Genomic DNA, 16,529 nt, shown 5'->3' with positions numbered 1-16,529 from the left:
GGGGTGAGAGGGAGGGGGTGAGAGGGAGAGGGGGGGAGAGACAAACACGGCAGAGTAAATGAACAAGGGCTCCAGCAAACAGCCGCGCACTGCGAGAGCCATGCTCGGCATCTGATACGTGTGTGTGTGTCTGTGTGTGTGTCTGTGTGTGTGTGTCTGTGTGTGTGTCCTCTTCTTCTTCTGTGTCTTCTTCTGAACAAAAGAATGAAGGGGGCGTGGGAGCGTGGCGGTGAGGTGTGGGAAGCTGTAAGCCCCAGGATACTTTGGGCTCGCCTTCCCATCAACCAGAGGCGAGGAGTGGTGGTCGTGGTTACTTACGCCCCCACCGAAGACGAACATCCGTGGAGGGATGCAGGCAAAGCCGATGAGTCAGACGCTTTCTATGACCTACTGTCACAGGTGCTGGCTAAAGTGGCCACTCGGGACAGAGTCATCTTGTTGGGTGACTTCAATGCCCGAGTTGGTCATGATGCTGGCACCTGGTCTGGAGTGATTGGAAGGCATGGGCCAGATCAGCTCAATAACAACGGTAGGAGGCTGCTAGATTTGTGTGCAGCCCATGGGCTTGTAATTACCAACACGCTCTTCCGGCATCGGCGCATCCACACAACATCATGGATGCATGCCGGGTCCAAGCAAGAACATCTGCTGGACTACGTAGTGACGGACCAGCGGATGCGAGCCCATGTCCTTGACACCAGGACCTACCGTGGAGCTGATCTGCCCTCTGACCATCGACTAGTCATCTGTAAGATGCGCCTGCCATTCTTCCACTCCGGTGGTGGGTGTACACCCAGGATCCCATTCCAACCAAAAGTGGCCTGGTCTAAGTTAGCTGATGAAAGTTGCAAGCGAGAATTTCATCATCGCTTGCAGCTGGGGTTGGCATCGTCCCCCACTCCACCTGATGTCGAGGGTAAATGGGCGAGGTTTAAGACTGTGACTCATGCAGCTGCAATGGCTGCTTTGGGTACGCGGTCCAGACCTCCCCGGGAACCCTGGCTGACGGAGGAGGTGTTCAGGTTAATTGAGAAAAAGCGACAGGCCCACTCTCATCGCCTACAGCATCCCACGTCAGAGAATGAGGAGGTTTACCGCAGCCTTCGCTCGGAGGTTCGGAGAGCCGTAAGGCGCTGTAAGGATGGGTGGTGGTCGCGGGTTGCTGAGGAGATGGAGTCTGCCTCAGTGGCCCGCGATCACAAATCACTATTTAACTCCATCAAAAAAGTAACCTGCAGCGCCACACCTATTACCATCATTAGAGGAAAAAACGGTGATCCAATCTCCGACCCCCAGGAACAGGTTTGCAGATTTGCTGAGCATTTCTGTGAGGTCCTGGGGGAGGGAAAATCTCTCAGCCAGGAAAACATCATGGCACAAAGTGGGGATAACCCTGCTGAGGCTGCGGTGCCTCAAATATTGGAAGAGGTCACCCCCTGTGAGTGGCTGGCTGAGGTACCGGCTGTTGAGGAAGTACTGAGGGCGATCCGGAGTCTGAGACCAGGGAAGGCACCGGGCAGAGATGATCTCCCAGGCGAAATGCTGAGGGAGGGTGGCGTTTGTGCACAGACTGCCCTATATGACATCATAACAACAGTCTGGACCACTGGACGGGTTCCGCAGGACTGGAAGGATGCCCTGGTGGTCCCCCTCTTTAAGAAGGGGGACCGCACAGACTGTAACAACTACAGGGGCATCTCACTCCTCAGTGTGCCGGGTAAGGTCCTGGCAAGGATTATTCAACATCGCCTTGCTAGGCATGCTGAGGAGAGGCTTGCGGAGCCCCAATGTGGTTTCAGGAAAGGGCGGTCCTGCACAGATGCCATATTTTCTGTCCGTCTGCTACAGCAGAGGTGTAGGGAATTCCAAAAAGACCTACATCTCTGCTTTATTGACCTGGTCAAGGCCTATGATACCATCAGTAGGACTGGGCTCTGGGTTGTTCTTCGTGCTTTCGGAGTCCCTGACCCTCTGCTCACGATCATTAAGGACCTTCATGATGGTGAGCGGGCCCGGGTAAAACTACGTGGCCGGGAGTCGGAGCCTTTCCCTGTACACCTTGGGGTGCGACAGGGATGTCCTCTGGCTCCCACATTATTTAACATCTATTTCGACTGCGTAGTTCGTGAAGCCTTCAATAGCTGTACCGGGGGAATTACCATTTGGTACAGATATAATGGGAGGCTGATCGACGCCCGGGTGCGATCAAGGGATGGCTCCCTATTGGTCAACCACGTTATGTATGCCGATGATTTGGTAATAGCTGCTCATTCAGAAGAGGAGTTGGAGACGCTGCTGCTGAGGCTGGAGTGTGCCACTAAGAGGTGGGGCCTTACCATCAGCCCCACCAAAACTAAGCACCTGCCTGGGTATTTTGTACCATCGGGCACTCCGCCCCCACAACTCCCAATCGGTGATGGGGCAGTTGTGGAGAGAGTAGAGAGTTTCCCATACCTGGGCAGTGTGCTCATGACCAGCTCCAGTTTATCAGCAGAGGTCTCACTCCGAATCAGTCGAGCGGCAATATCTTTTCATCGGTTGCGTAACGCTGTGTGGAAGCTACCTGGTCTGTCGCTCCGCACGAAGCTTCAGGTCTTCTCGGCCACGGTCATTCCCTCCCTTCTCTACGCTTGCGAAACGTGGACCCCCCTAGTGGAGCATCTTCGCCGGTTGGAAACATTTAGGCTGGCCTGCCTACGATCCATCCTGGGTTTGACCAGGCTGGATTGTGTGAGGAGCTCACAAGTCCTTGAAAGATCTGGGCAAAGTCCCATCAGTGAGCTCCTCCGGCAGGCAAGGCTGCGTTGGCTGGGTCATGTAGCCCGCATGCCCAGCCACCGCATGCCTAAACAGCTTTTGTTCGGCCGGATCGAGGGGGCTAAACGGGCGCGGCACGGGCTAGAGAAGAGATGGAGTGATGTGGTACAGGAGGACGTGGAGCTGAGTGGACTTGCCGATGACTGGTACCAGCGGTGTCAAGATCGGCCTCAGTGGAGGAGGCTCGTGAAGGACGCTACTGGGCAGTTGGAGGCAGTCGCCCTCCAACAACAACGGAGGGCGGAGGAGCGACGCTCACAACAACGAGCGGAGCGCCGGGTGGCTAAAGCACAGCAAGTTGGCACAGTAGGGGGCACAGGTGGTGCATCAGCCAGTCATCTCGGTCATCTCGGTCAGTCGACCCGTGGCACCTGGGTCTGCCCCGTGACCTCCTGCCAGCGGGCGTTCGACACTTCACGTGGCCTCAAGGTGCACATGGCCTGGCACAAGCGTCGTGGTGACGTCACCGCCACTTAGTGGCGAATGGCGGTTGTTGTTGTGTGTGTGTCCGTGTGTGTCTGTGTGTGTGTTTGTGTGTGTGTGTGTTTGTGTGTGTGTGTGTGTCTGTGTGTGTGTGTCTGTGTGTGTGCGTCTGTGTGTGTGTCTGTGTGTGTGTTTGTGTGTGTGTGTCTGTGTGTGTGTCTGTGTTTGTGTCTGTGTGTGTGTGGTGGTGGTGTTCACTTAGTTGTGAGCGGTAGTGCAGCGGTTACCGCGCTGCGCTTCGAACCCAGCGACCCGAGTTCGATTCCCGCTCACGGCCAACACCAGTGACGATTATCTGAACCGGTCCTGAGCCTCCACTAGATCGACTCAGCCTCAAATGAGTACCTAGTGCGGTGTGTTAACATCGCCACTTGGTGAGATAAAGGCGGCCGGGCGTGGTGCTGGCCGCCCACCACCTCGTATTCCGCTTACTGCCTTCATAGGTGCTACTCGCTGACAGCGCAGTATGGCTACAGCACGATGCGAAAGAAGTCCAACAGACACATTCACGTCATGGGACCTGTCTTGCCAGTGTAGTGACATATAATGGGTCACTACGCCGCCTAGCGCCATCTACCGACAGAGAGATGAATTGTGGGCATGGTAGCCCTCTCTGCCAACAGAGTAGATGATGTCATGGCGAAGAGGTTTCTGGGGCTGGCAGAGTAGGGGGCAATGGATGACGTAGTAGGGGCGCGTGATGGGATGTAGGCCAAAGGTGACGGAGGGAACACGTGTTATAGGGCCCAGAAACCTTCTGGTGAGTTCCAGAAGGGGGCGTGTCCGAGGGCGGAGCCAGGCAAGGGACACGTGGACGGTGACCCGGAACCTTCTCGTGGGTTCTGGAAGGGAGCGTGTCCAAGGGCGGAGCCAGGCAAGGGGCACGTGGACGGTGACCCGGAACCTTCTAGTGGGGTCTGGCAGGGGGCGTGTCCGAGGGCGGAGCGGGGCCGCGCTGAAGGGACATAAAAGGGGGGTCCCTGGGCTCCATCGGGGCCGTTTTCTGGAATGGAACCGGCCGTGCTATGTCTTCTCCTCCGTCTCGGGTCTTCGTGCTCGGCATCGTGGGTCGGGCAGTGTGCCGACGGACCTGACCCGTTTGTGTAGTTACCCCGTTGTGGTTTATGTAGTTACCCACGTTGTGGTTGTAGAATAGATGGTGTTGCCTCCTGATACAGTGTGTTTCTCAAGTGAACCCACTGCACTGGTATCAAAATATAAGAAATGGTTTTACCCTTTCTGGCAAGGTGCTTAAACACCAAACAGAAACCTTTTTGCAAGGAGTCATGTCTGCGTTAACCGCACATGCTTGCGTTAAAAATGCAAACCAAAAACATGCTCTCGTAATATACGGCATTGACTTTGAAACTGACTGGTCCACATCAGAGACAGCCGAGTGTGGAAGAGGCGCGCGTGGCCGACAGCGAGAGAGGAGCGGGCGACCTCTGACCTCCTGAGAGCCACCCTCGCGCGACCGTGACCCCTCAATGGCAGCCCATCCACCCTGAACCCTGAAACCCTGAAACCCTAAACCCTGACCCTTAACGTTGAACTCTAACCCTGAGCCCACAACACCTCGAGCCTAAGCCCGGAAACCTTGAAGTTATTTCTAAACCTGATCCCGAAGCTTAGTCCGAATCCCCCAACCTTCATCCGAATCTCTGAACTTCGTCAGAATTCCTAACCAATAGTCCTAAACCCAAAGCTTAGTCCTAATCTGTAACCTTCGTCAAAATTTCGAACCTTAATCCGAAACCCTAACCTTCGTCCTAATCCCTAACCTTCATCATAAACCCTAACCTTAGTCCTAATCTGCAACCTTCATCAGAATTCCAAACCTTAGTCCTAAACCCATACCTTAGTCCTAAACCCTAACCTTGGTCCGAATCCGAACGATATTGTTGTTACATCTGAGCCCCACTATCTCTCTCACAGCAGTGAGTGCCGGTCCAGCACTCACCCAGTCACTCGCTCACTCAGCCACTCACCCAGTCACTCGCTCACTCAATCATTCCAGTCAATCGCTCACTCAGTCGATCCAATCACTCAATCACTCAGTTACTCGCTCACTCACTCACTCACTCAGTCATTCCAGCAACTCCAGGCACTCGATCACCCAGTCACTTCAGTCACTTGCTCACTCAGTCACTTCAGTCAGTCACTCAACAAGTCGCTCGCTCACCCAGTCACACCGATCACTCGCTCACTCAGTCACTCACCCAGTCACTCGCTCACTCAGCCGCTCGCTCACTCAGTCACTCACCTAGTCATTTGCTAACTCAGTCACTCACCTAGTCACTCGCTCACACAGTCGCTCGCTCACTCAGTCACTCACCCAGTCATTTGCTAACTCAGTCACTCACCCAGTCACTCGCTCACACAGTCGCTCGCTCACTCAGTCACTCACCCAGTCACTTGCTAACTCAGTCACTCACTCAGTCACTCACCCAGTCACTTGCTAACTCAGTCACTCACCCAGTCACTCGGTCACTCAGTCGCTCGCTCACTCAGTCACTCACCCAGTCACTTGCTAACTCAGTCACTCACCTAGTCACTCGCTCACTCAGTCGCTCGCTCACTCAGTCACTCACCTAGTCACTTGCTAACTCAGTCACTCACCCAGTCATTCGCTCACTCAGCCGCTCGCTCACTCAGTCACTCACCCAGTCACTCACCCAGTCACTCGCTCACTCGCTCACTCGCTCACCCAGTCACTCGCTCACTTGCTCACCCAGTCACTCACCCAGTCACTCGCTCACTCAGTCACTCGCTAACCCAGTCACTCGCTCACTCAGTCACTCCGATCACTCGCTCACTCGCCGCCAGTCGCTCTTCTCTCGGTGCTACCGTCATGGCGTCCGCTCGCGAGCGCTTGGCCCACGTGCCGGTGTGGTGCTCAGCAAGCGCATTTTAAACCCCTGAAACTGAGCCTCGTCTGTAGCCCGAACCCATAAACCATCAACCACGGTCCCCTGAACCCGTGTGTGTCGCCCCGAACCCTCAACCATCACCCCGCACTTCACCTTCACCCGAGGCGACCCGGGGAACCTTTCCGAAAGGCGAATCGATCGCTGGGCCCTGATAATGGCCGGGCCAACGAAGAGGGAATCGACCCCCCCCCCCTGCCCCCCCCCCGCCCCGCGCCCTTCACAAGCGGTCTCCAATTCCACCCCCCTTCCCCCCACCCCTCGACACCCCCCGCCCCCCCTTCCCCCCCACCCCTCGCCACCCCCCGCCCCCCTTCCCCCCCACCCCTCGCCACCCCCCGCCCCCCACCCCCCTTCCCCCCCACCCCTCGACACCCCCACCCCCCTTCCCTCCCACCCCTCGCCACCCCCCGCCCCCCACCCCCCTTCCCCCCCACCCCTCGACACCCCCACCCCCCTTCCCTCCCACACCTCGACACCCCCCGCCCCCCGCCCCCCTTCCCCCCCACCCCTCGACACCCCCCCCCCACCCCCTTCCCCCCCACCCCTCGACACCCCCCGCCCCCCACCCCCCTTCCCCCCCACCCCTCGACACCCCCCCCACCCCCCTTCCCCCCCACCCCTCGACACCCCCCCCACACCCCCATCGCCCCCTCCCCCCCCACCCGTCGACACGCCCCGCCCCCTCCTCTCTCCATTCAAAACAACAAGTAAAGTACGTGTGTATGTTGGACTTCTTTCGCACCGTACATCGCCACGTGACGTCACTCCACATGCCCCGCCCCTCCCCCCACCTCATTAATATTCATGAGCGGGTAGATTTTTACACTCACGCAGAAGAAGGTGGAGCGGAAAAACAGTTTTTTTTCGCAAATTCGCTTTAAGTTTCACGTTTCTTTATTGAAAGTGAATCTAATAAATAATTATACGCAGCAAACAAAGTTGATTTGGTGTCTTTATTTATTTCTTCAGCACTTGAGACGAAAGGTTATGCTTCTACATTATGGTAAAATAGACATTTCTCGGTGATTTTCCAGAGATTGTATCAAATTCCAATTTATTTCAACCCCAGCGACCGAAAGCAGAAGAGAATAAAGTATCAGAGCAGTGAATTTGAGCAAATTAAAGGTCAGTTATATACAGTGCTACAGTGAAATGCAGTGAAGTGTTTTATCACTTCGTTTTGTGCCATATTTTCTGCCATTAATACAGTGCTACAGTGAAATGCAGTGAAGTGTTTGATGACATAGTTTCGTGCAAGATTCATTGCCATTAAATTTACACAAGACACAATTATACTCTGCTCGATTTTTTTGTATTATGTAAGTATATCCCATCAGTCACCCGGCCTTCTGGGAGTGCGCGTGTGAATGCTGATGGGATGTGTAAAAAAAACCAAGTTGAACGTTTAGTTTTGTTGTTTACGTGGACGGACAGATCTATGTTGATGGAGGCAACTCGCATTCGCCAGCGTATTTTATTTCGTTATTTACATTCTCCTAAAGCGACAGCCTAACTCGTTGTTGTCGTTGTTGTTATTCCCTGACCACCCCCCCCCCGGCCGCCCTCTTACAATGAGTCGAACTTTCACTGTCACACCGCCCCGGGTGACTGGTGGGGCATCGTCGGCGGCGAGATGTTAACGACCTCGCCCGGTACGCAGGAGGTCGCGGTGTTCGATCCCGGCCCTGACAGCGCCTGTTGTACGTTCGCAGTTTGCGTGTTTCTCTCTCTCTCTCTCTTCGTGGTCACGTGGGTTTTTCTCCGGGTCCTACACTCCCACGGCTGGCCCCCACGGAATACCGCGTTCTCCGGATTGCAGAAGGCAGTTTTTATTCATTACCCCCCCCACCCCCTCCGCCGCCCCGCCCCCCCGCCCCCGTGTGTTAATGAATGAGTCGGTGGTGCACACCACGTGGTGTGCGCCTGGTGAGGACATTCATGAGAAGGAACCACGTGGCCAATTGGGGTTCACGCATCTCACGGGCATTGCCCGCCTAGCGCCACGCTGAGAACGGCAAGCCCCAGTCCGTGCCCGGCTCTCATGCTGCCTGGCAGCACCTGCCTGGCTGATTGATCGAACGATCACCTGCCCGACTGATTGCATGAATGTTTAACGGGTTTCTTGATTGACTTGCTTGCACGAGTGACTGATCTACTGGCTATTAATAGGATAGTTGAGTGACTGATGGATTGTTGGCTGAGTGACTTGTTGATATATTGACTGATTAGATAACTGATTTCCTGATTGACGGCTCGCATCAGTGTCTAATTCCGTGATCGATGGATCGGTTGACTGAGTGACTGTTTTGTCGATTGACTGACTGCTTGACTGAGTGACTAATTAACTGATTGATGGATTGGGCGGACTGACTGCCCGATTGATGTGGCCGCGTCTTTGCGATGTCACCGAACGAGAGGATTCCTCTCCAGCCAGGGTAGCGAAGCAATCACCATCATCATCGTCATCAGTAGCAGCAGCCATAATCTACCACTGCTGGATGGAGCCTCCACCAGACAAAGGCTGCCTCAATACATCGCGGCCTCGCGATTCAACGATCCATCGAGCACCTGCGCACGAGCTCCAGGGAGGCGAGATGTTAACTCCCTCGCATGGTCTACAGGAGGTCGGGAGGTTCTATCCCAACCCTGACGCCTGCTGCTGGATATTTGGAGTTTGCGTGTCTCTCTCTCAACATCATCATCACGGTGGATAGGAGATGTTAACTCCCTCGCCTGGCATACAGGAGGTCGTTTGGTTCGATCCCAACCCTGACGCCTGCTGCTGGATATTTGGAGTTTGCGTGTCTCTCTCTCTCATCATCATCATCACGGTGGATAGGAGATGTTAACTACCTCGCCTGGTATACAGGAGGTCGTGCGGTTCTATCCCAACCCTGACGCCTGCTGCTGGATATGTGGAGTTTGCGTGTCTCTCTCTCTCTCCCCCCCCCCCCCCCCGTGGTCTCGTGGATTTTTTTCTCCGGGTCCTCCGGGTTTTCCCTCCCACATTTAGAATCAACATCACAAGTTTAGAGTGTTTGCCTGCTATACATTTCCACGCGATAAGCCACTTTGTTGAGCTATCATTTGTGGCCATGTCGCACCTGAAATAGATCTGTGTGGCTCAATGGGGCCCTTACCTGGTAAAATAAAATGAAACAAAATAGTGTAGTTTTCAGAGAACGCGAGAATGGCAACGTCGTACTAGGCCAGGGGTCGGCAACCAAAATAACAAGAAGAGCCATTTCTTTCCAATTCGGTACAAAATTCAGTATTTCAAGAGCCGCAATGCATCTGAGTACATACTGTACATACGTACATATCGTCAAGAAGCAGCCCGCAAAGAGCCGCATGCGGCTCTGGAGCCGTAGGTTGCCGACCCCTGTACTAGGCGATGCAACAGCGAAATGAGGCTGCCGTGACCTGTGGATAGCCCCGCCCCCCCCCCTCTCGATACGTTCCATTCATTGGCTACCACATTCTGATAAGCTCCCCCCCTCTCCTCCCCCCTTAACTTGTATTTAAGAGCTTGCATCTTGAATCCCTGTCTCACTTGATGCAGCAAATCTGGCTGTGACGGTCCCACCTGATGACGGAGACTTGTGTTGCCTACGAAACGTCGTTATTTTTTTTATTTTTGTTTCTATTTAATTTTTTTTCTTTTTTTACCTACGTGACTTTACCGAAAGAACTAAGAGCATTTGTGGATACACGTTGTGATGACGTGCGTAGGTGCGCCACGCCCGTGTAAGGTGACCCTGGGCATGTGCATGGCCCCGTATAAGAAGTTACGGAACAGGGATTGATATAAATAATCGCGATTTCGATTCCACGCAAGATTCCCGTGCTCCACATTCTGGACCCCACGCTCGAAGCCACTCGCACACACCATGATCCAACTCACACTCACATACCATGCTCACACTCACACCCACGCCATGCTCACACTCACACACTCCATGTTCCAACTCACACGCACACCACGCTCTAAGCCATGCTCACACCATGCTCCAACTCACACCCACACCACGCTCCAACTCACAGCCCATGCTCACACTCACACCCACCCCATGCTCACACTCGCACCCCATGCTCACACTCACACGCACACCCCACGCTGTAATTCGTGCTCACACTCACACCCACCCCACGCTGTAATTCGTGCTCACACTCACACCCACCCCACGCTGTAAGTCGTGCTCACACTCACACACACCCACCCCACGCTGTAATTCGTGCTCACACTCACACCCACCCCACGCTGTAATTCGTGCTCACACTCACACACACACCCCACGCTGTAAGTCGTGCTCACACTCACACACACACCCCACGCTGTAATTCGTGCTCACACACACACACCCCACGCTGTAAGTCGTGCTCACACTCACACACACACCCCACGCTGTAATTCGTGCTCACACTCACACACCCCACGCTGTAAGTCGTGCTCACACTCACACGCACACCCCACGCTGTAAGTCGTGCTCACACTCACACACACACCCCCCACGCTGTAAGTCGTGCTCACACTCACACACACACCCCACGCTGTAATTCGTGCTCACACTCACACACACACACCCCACGCTGTAAGTCGTGCTCACACTCACACACACACACCCCACGCTGTAAGTCGTGCTCACACTCACACGCACACCCCACGCTGTAAGTCGTGCTCACACTCACACACACACCCCACGCTGTAAGTCGTGCTCACACTCACACACACACCCCACGCTGTAAGTCGTGCTCACACTCACACGCACACCCCACGCTGTAAGTCGTGCTCACACTCACACACACACCCCACGCTGTAAGTCGTGCTCACACTCACACACACACCCCACGCTGTAAGTCGTGCTCACACTCACACGCACACCCCACGCTGTAAGTCGTGCTCACACTCACACACACACACCCCACGCTGTAAGTCGTGCTCACACTCACACGCACACCCCACGCTGTAAGTCGTGCTCACACTCACACGCACACCCCACGCTGTAAGTCGTGCTCACACTCACACGCACACCCCACGCTGTGAGTCGTGCTCACACTCACACGCACACCCCACGCTGTAAGTCGTGCTCACACTCACACGCACACCCCACGCTGTAAGTCGTGCTCACACTCACACACACACCCCACGCTGTAAGTCGTGCTCACACTCACACACACACCTCCCACGCTGTAAGTCGTGCTCACACTCACACGCACACCCCACGCTGTAAGTCGTGCTCACACTCACACACACACACCCCACGCTGTAAGTTGTGCTCACACTCACACGCACACCCCACGCTGTAAGTCGTGCTCACACTCACACACACACACCAGACCCGTGCTGCATTGCTTCCAATTGGCTGCATGCGGCTCGTGCGTGTGTGCAATCCCTCCATATTTCACGCAAACTCAATCTGTCGCGGCAAGGCGAAACAAAAAGAATGTGCCCAGGCATGGCTCCCCGCTGGTGTCCGAAGACTCCGGCTGATTTTATCGCCAAAATAATAATAATGATGATGATGATCGGACAAGAATGAAACATCTGCCTTGCAGCACGTGACCCGCTCCGCGTGGATTTACACTCGGGACTTCAAACGATCGCCGTTACCTGCGGGGGTGAGGGGGGGGGGGGCAGGGGGGGAGGGGGGGGGCGGGGGGAGGGGGCAGGGGGGGAGGGGGGGCGGGGGGGGGGCCGAACCCGTGGCGTGCCAGGCGCGGCGGCGCTGCCCAGGGAAGAGATTTGGCCCACGTGGAGAGAGAGAGAGGGCATCGGGCAGAGAGGGCATCGGGCAGAGATGGCCATCGGGCAGCACTACAAGCAGCGAGCGACGGGGACCATGGCAGAACACTGGGGCAAGTGCTGTTAGCGAGTACGTGCGTGTACGTGTACGTTGAACTTCTTTTGCACCGTACGTAGCCAGCCGTGCTAATCGGAGGTGCGGCGGGGGGGGTAGAACAACAAGTGCTGTTTGCGAGCACCTATCAATGCCGGAACGGCGCACGAGGTGAGGTGGTGGGTGGCCAGCACCACGCCCCGACCGCCTTTGTCTCCGCCAGCGACGATGTTTTTACACGCCGTACCCAGGTACTCGTTTTAGGCTGAGTCGACCTAGGCGAGGCCCAGGACCGGTGCAGATATTCGTCACCGATGTTGGCCGCGAGCGGCGATCGAACTGGGGACGCGCGGGGGGTGTTCGCAGCAAAATGCGCTCAGCCACGACACGAACGCTGCCCCGACACCCAGCAGCTGAGTCGCCACGTGCCGTTTGGTCTGTCTGTCTGTCTCTCTCTCTCTCTGTCTGTCTGTCTATCTCTGTCTCTCTCTCTCTGTCTGTCTATCTCTGTCTCTCTCTCTCTCTGTCTGTCTGTCTATCTCTGTCTCTCTGTCTGTCTGTGTATCTCTGTCTCTCTCTGTCTCTCTGTCTGTCTGTCTCTCTCTGTCTTCTCTGTCTCTCTGTCTGTCTATCTCTGTCTCTCTCTCTATCTCTGTCTGTCTGTCTATCTCTGTCTCTCTCTCTCTGTCTGTCTCTCTCTGTCTATCTCTGTCTCTTTCTCTCTGTCTTCTCTGTCTCTCTGTCTGTCTGTCTCTCTTTCTGTCTGTCTGTCTCTCTCTGTCTCTCTCTCTGTCTGTCTGTCTATCTCTGTCTCTCTCTCTGTCTTTCTGTCTCTCTGTCTCTCTCTTTCTGTCTGTTTGTCTCTCTCTGTCTCTCTCTCTCTCTCTCTGTCTTCTCTGTCTCTCTGTCTGTCTCTCTCTTTCTGTCTGTCTGTCTCTCTCTGTCTCTCTCTCTGTCTGTCTGTCTATCTCTCTTTGTCTGTCTGTCTCTCTCTGTCTGTCTGTCTCTCTCTCTTTGTCTGTCTCTCTCTCTGTCTGTCTGTCTCTCTGTCTGTCTGTCTCTCTCTGTCTGTCTCTCACTCTGTGTCTCTGTGTCTGTCTGTCTCTCTCTGTCTCTCTGTGTCTCTCTCTCTGTCTCTCTCTCTGTCTCTCCCGGACGCGTGGCATTCCTCGTGTGGATGCTGCGCGCACGCCAAGCTCGTTATCGCCTCGTCGCGGCGCCTTGAGCGTCAGAGGCGCGGGAGGCGCTCACGGAGGAGGACGAGGAGGAGGCGCCCTGAACGCAGCCGGACGCGGCGGCGTTCAGGGCGACCGCTCGCGATGGAGGAGGCGCTGAACGGCAGCGACACAAACAGACGCCTGGCAACCCGCCCTCGCGCGCGCGCGCACGTGGCGCTCATTTAGCAAACATCTCCCCCCCCTTCTCTCTCACCCCCCCCCTCTCTCTCGCACCCAATCTTCCCCCCCTTTCTCACCCCACCCCCCACTCTCACCCCCACCCTCTCTCTACCAATCTCCCCCTCCCCTCTCTCTCATTCCCCCTCTCTTACTCCCCCCTGCCACCGCCGCCCTCTTCACCGTCTCAACCCCCTTCCTCCCCTCTCACCCGCCTCGCTCTCTGATCCTCCCTGTGTCACCCCCTCTCCCACCTCACCCCCTCGGTCCCCCCCACCTTTCTCCCCGGCCCCCCTCTTTCACACCCTCTCACCCCCTCTCCTACCTCACCCCCTCGGCCCCCCCCCCTTTCTCCCCGGCCCCCCTCTCACCTCACCCCCTCTCACCTCACCCTCTCTCACCTCACCCCCCTCTCACCTCACCCCGCTCTCTCACACCACCCACCACCACCCTCGTCTTCCCCTCTCACCCACCCCGCCCCTCCCTCACTCCCCCCCCCGCCCCCCCGGCTGTGGTGATGACGAGCGGTGAGGAATGGTGAGGCCTGGCTCGGGCCGCGCGCCGTCTCCCAGCCAGGGAGTTGGGGTCCGCATTCACGCAAATGCAAAGCTCCCCCGGGTAGCCTGGACGCATCGCTGTTGGGGCAAGTGCCGTTGCCGAGCACGTAACGCGTCCAATACACGAGGCGACATCAATGGTGCCGGCAAACACAAGGACCGCACAGAGGCATTTCTGTTCGAATTGGGTCAACGACAGTAAGACGTCAACTCAACATTACAAGAGGCGCATCAACTCCACGACAACCAACAGCCCTTCGACGATGACGACATCAGCCCACGGCGCTGGTGACGTCGTTCACGGCGCTTGTGGCAGGCTAGGTGCACTTCGAAGCTCGCGCATAAAAAACGAGGAGGTCACGGGACACACGCACACACACAGGTGGTACGGGTTAACTGGCTGAGACGATCTGGCAGGCATCGAATACCTACGCACGCACGCACGCGCGCGCACACACCCCCCATCACACCAACACACAGAACGTGTTTGCAAACACAACACATCTGGCTGTCAATCCACTCCCACGTGTAAGCCCCCCCGCCCCCTCGTCCTCTCCCCACCGCGCCACCAGAGTTTCCCAGATGCTTGTCCGCGTGGGCACAACACAAAGACAAAGATCCCCCGTGAAGCCTGTAACCGACTGTTGGGGCAAGTGCTGTTAGCGAGTAGCAGCACCTGTGAAGGCCGCCACTGTGGCACACGAGGGGGGTGGGTGGCCAGCACCACGCCCGGCCGCCTCTGTCTCCACAGTGGCGATGTTCACACACCGCACCGCATTTGAGGCTGAGCCGACCTACGGGAGGCCCAGGACCGGTTTAGATAATCGTCACCGGTGTTGTCCGCGAGCGGGAATCGAACTCGCGTCGCCGGGTTCGTTAGCGCAGTGCGCTAACCGCTGCGCCACCGCTCCGAGCACGCGTGCGCGTGGCACTCCGCGCGTTCCACCTGCAAGCGCGGTGGCCTGGAATAGGGTCGCTCTTGGATGTGGTTTGAAATTTTATTTCCGTGTCCCCATCCCCCCCACCCCCCCCCCCCCCCCCCACTGTGGCAGCCGATGGAGGGAGTGAGCAATGTCCGAGCGGTGGTTTAACCACCCCCGAGATTTGTGTTTTGTTTGACCAGGCTGAGGCCCCCACGGAGCGATGTGGCTATGTGTGTAGATATATATATATTTTTTTTCAGAAGCGACCTGGCCATCACAAATGATAGCTCAACCAAACGGCTGCTCATCATGGTGTGGACATTGATCGCATCCAAATACTCCAAACCAGGCGGGAGAGAGGGGGGGGCGGGGTGGGGGGGAGTCGGTAAACAAAGCAACAAGAAGAGACATTTTTTTCAATTTCGGTCCCAAAAAAAAAAAGCTCAATATTTCAAAATCCACAAGACGCTGCTCATGAATAAATGAACGGTCACGAAGCAGTCCTCGGAGAACCGCATTCGGCCCCGCAGCCGCAGGTTGCCGAGCTCTCGACCAGAGGTCTCAAACGGGTTTTGATTCCTTACCCGTACCCTACCCGATACCCGCCTACCGTACCCGGCCGGGTATCGGGTAAGGTACGGGTACGGGTACCCGATTGCGACCTCTGGGATGAAGCCATGTTGCAGGCGCGGGTGGGCTGATCCTAGGAACTTGAATTGTGAGAAGAGACAAGACGTTGGGAGATGAGTGACAAACGGTGACTCACCAGTGACTCACGGCCTACCTGTACTCGGCCACACCAGGGTCGCAAACGGGTACCCGTACCTGGCCGGGTACGGGTAGCCGGGTATCGGGTAGGGTACGGGTATCGGGTACCCGATTGCGACCTCTGCTCTCGACCCCTGCTTTCGAAACGCGTCGATGTTGCTTCTCGGTGTGGACGGGGAATAAACCGGACGACCCGGAGAAAAAAAACACCACGCGACCACGGAGATAACGAGAAAGAGAGAGAGAGAGACACGCAATCTTTAAATATCAAACATGCGTCCGGGTCGGGATCGAACCCCATGCTCTGCCGTATGCCAGGCGAGGGAGTTCACATCTCGCCTCCGTAGAACCCGTGTGCAAGTGCTCGATGGGTCGTTGAATCTCGAGGCCGCGATAGATCGAGACGGCCTCGGTCTGGTGTAGACTTCATCCAGCGGTGGATAGATAATGACTGATGACGATGGTGATCGCTTCGCTAGCCTGAGAGTAATCGTCTCGCTCGGTCATTCCACAACATTCTACGTTCTAGATTTGAAGCTTTCGTGACTGCAAGGATTCATACTCTGAGGCTTTTTCGGTAAAGTCACGTAGGTAAAAAAATAAAAATAAAATTAATAGAAGTAATAATGAAAATCAAATAAAAAAAATCACGACGTTTCGGGCGCTACACAAGCGTCCGTCATCAGGTGGGACAACCACAGCAGCATTTGTTTCTTGTTGTGGTTGTACCGAAAAAGCCTAATAGTATGAACATTCTACGTGACACGGCCACATCAATCAGGCAGTCAGTCCGCCCCATCCATCAATCAGTTGATTAGTC

Source organism: Lampetra fluviatilis, chromosome 5 (genome assembly GCF_964198595.1).
Source record: "Lampetra fluviatilis chromosome 5, kcLamFluv1.1, whole genome shotgun sequence".
Lineage (NCBI taxonomy): Eukaryota > Metazoa > Chordata > Hyperoartia > Petromyzontiformes > Petromyzontidae > Lampetra > Lampetra fluviatilis.
Note: the sequence above shows the minus strand (reverse complement) of the source record.